The sequence below is a fragment of the Protobothrops mucrosquamatus genome, unplaced genomic scaffold (assembly GCF_001527695.2).
Source record: "Protobothrops mucrosquamatus isolate PMUCROS unplaced genomic scaffold, P.Mucros_1.0 scaffold922, whole genome shotgun sequence".
Taxonomy (NCBI): domain Eukaryota; kingdom Metazoa; phylum Chordata; class Lepidosauria; order Squamata; family Viperidae; genus Protobothrops; species Protobothrops mucrosquamatus.
In genome coordinates, this window is record NW_015387173.1 from 265,060 (window position 1) to 267,965 (window position 2,906).

Genomic DNA, 2,906 nt, shown 5'->3' on the forward strand with positions numbered 1-2,906 from the left:
AAAAGAAACCCCCACCAAAATCCAAGACAGAGAACAAGAAAACGGCAAAGCCCTCCTCCCATACATAAAAGGCACCACAGACAGAATCAGCAAGATCCTCCACAAACACAACATCAAGACAGCATTCTGCACAAACCGAAAAATATCTACCATCCTAAGAAACCCCAAAGATAAAATTGAGTTAGAAAATCAAGGAGTACATGAAATCCCATGCACCGCCTGTCCCACCACATACATTGGACAAACCAACAGAAGAATAAATGCACGCATTGAAGAACACAAGAACTCAGTTAGAAAAGAGGAACCAACTTCTTCCCTGGTCCAACACTTTAAAGAAAGCCAGGACACTTCCAATTTTACGCGGGAGAGAACCCGAATGACCAAAGACCTACATATATATATATTCGGGTCTTTTTCCCCGTGTAAGATTGAGAGTATCTTGGCGACGTTTCAATGAGGTCCCACTCGTCATCTTCAGGCTGGGGTCTTCGGCTTCGTGCTTGTGCAAGCAAAGTGTGATTGCAACATCCTGGGTGTTGCAACATCCTGGGTGGCACAACCACCCAGGATGTTGCAACACAAAACTCAGGATATCACTACACTAGATCTCAGGATGTAATCACACAACCCATTACCCAGGTCGTTATAACACAAAAGACTAATGGGCACACAGCCAGCACTTCAACTACTCAGGATGTTATGAAACAGCCGAACAATCCGCAAACAATAACTCCCACACAGCCAACCAACCCACCTACAGCAACTAAGCCAGCACTCCACACACCCCCACCAATATTTATAGAGAGACAGCTTTGCTCGCACAAGCACGAAGCCGAAGACCCCAGCCTGAAGATGACGAGTGGGACCTCGTCGAAACATCGCCAAGATACTCCCAATCTTACATGGGAAAAGACCCGAATATGCCAGGACCTGCATATATATATATGCAGGTCCTGCAAAGAGGGGAGGAAAGCCTGTGGCTTGGTGGTTAAATCACTGCCTAGTATGTAAACTGCCCAGGTTTGAATCCCATAAAGGGTGTGGCTAACTGAAGAGAGCAGAATGAGCTCGAAATGGCCATCTTAGTCTCCCAATTTAATTCTTAACTCTTTGTCAGAAAAACAATTGGATTTAAATGTTTCGCAGTTGCGACGTGAGCTTGCTTAACGCCCCTAGTTGGGGGGCTGCAAGGCAAAAGATATTGTAAAAAGTAGAACTGCAGTATAGCAGTTAAAAATGTCAAGGTGTAATCAATCAGGCCGGTCTGTCTGAAAAACTTTCTGTGTGTGTATGTATATATACATTATATATATATATACACACACACACATATATATATATATATAATGTAATTATATATATTATATATATATAATGTAATCTTGGCCACAGGAAATTCTCATAGCACCAAACCAAAGCTGATTCTACAGATTAGCCCCTTGTTACTAATGCTAAAAATTTATATGACAAATATGGAAAGAAACTGCATTTTCACAGCAATATTTTAGGAGCATCTATTGACGTCAGGAATGGCCCTTTTTTTTCTTGGAAGAGTTCTTGTACTTTTAAACATATATTTGACCACTATGCATTAAAACTGGGAAATGTTTACCTGGCACATAGATGTACAGATCAGTTTGAATTGCAAGAATGACATAATTGATTAGAAATATGTCTCTAGTTTATAGGGATGTGTCCTCTTCCTGCTATTTTGAATATTGTTTTTTCATTTCCTCTGTTTGTTATTATGTTAGCAAGAAAAGCTGTTAATATGACCATCAAAAAATGAAAGACTTAAGTAACCTACAGTAACTAGTAAATCATACAGGCAGCGTAGACGACTCTGGCTCCAATTTCCTTGCAAGATGTTCCTTAGCCTCTGCATAAAGTAGTCCACATTATTCAGACATCTGTACAATGCAGAGAAATCAGAAGAGAATACATTAGCCAGATAACTATTTGAGAATCATGAGTCACTATACTCTCCCCTAAACTGGAGGGATGCATATCATATATAATGGAATATGCTGTACAGTATTGCCCATATCCATAAACACATGGATGTAGTGAACAGGGCTTCTGGCTCATAGGTAGGTCTCTAGATCCTCCACCCATAAGTTTCCTAACCCTCCCATTGTCCTGAAGAGAACCTGCTTGATGTGCTACCACCATTCACTTTATTCCACTCTCTTTTGATTTAATGTGTACAATCAATTGAATTTTGACTTTGATTCCTTTGACTCTTCTCAGTAGTTAGCCTAATAGGGAGTATGCTAAAGTGTGATTTAGAAGTTGTTAGACTAAGATGTGGAAACTCGCATTCTAGACCAGCGGTTCTCAACCTATGGGTCGTGACCCCATTTGGGGTCGATCGACCATTTCACGGGGGTCGCCAAGCAAGGCTGTCCGCCATTTTTTCCCCTTTTCCGGCGGGTGCCTTACCTCCCTTGAGCTGGGCCAGCTGGTGGTCAGCCTGCTCCGTCTCTGCCGCTTGCCAGCTACGCCTCGGCCGGCGCAGGGGGCGGAACCATGCATGCGCGGCGCTCCCGGGCAGGGAAAGTCCTCGACTTACGACCGGTTGGGTAGTCCTCGACTTACGACCGGTTTAGTCCTCAATTTACGACCAGTTTAGTCCTCGACTTACGACCGGTTTAGTCCTCGATTTACGACCAGTTTAGTCCTCGACGTACGATCGGTTTAGTCCTCGACTTACGACCGGTTGGGGGTTGCGGCATTAAAAAGGTTGAGAACCACTGTTCTAGACCATTCTCAGCAGTGGAAACTCACTGTTTGATTTAAGGACAGTCATTCTCAGCCCTTACAGCATTTTGTTGGGGGAGAAAAATATGCTCTATTTATTACCTCGAGCTCCTGGAGGAAAGACAAAATATAAATCAAACAAATAC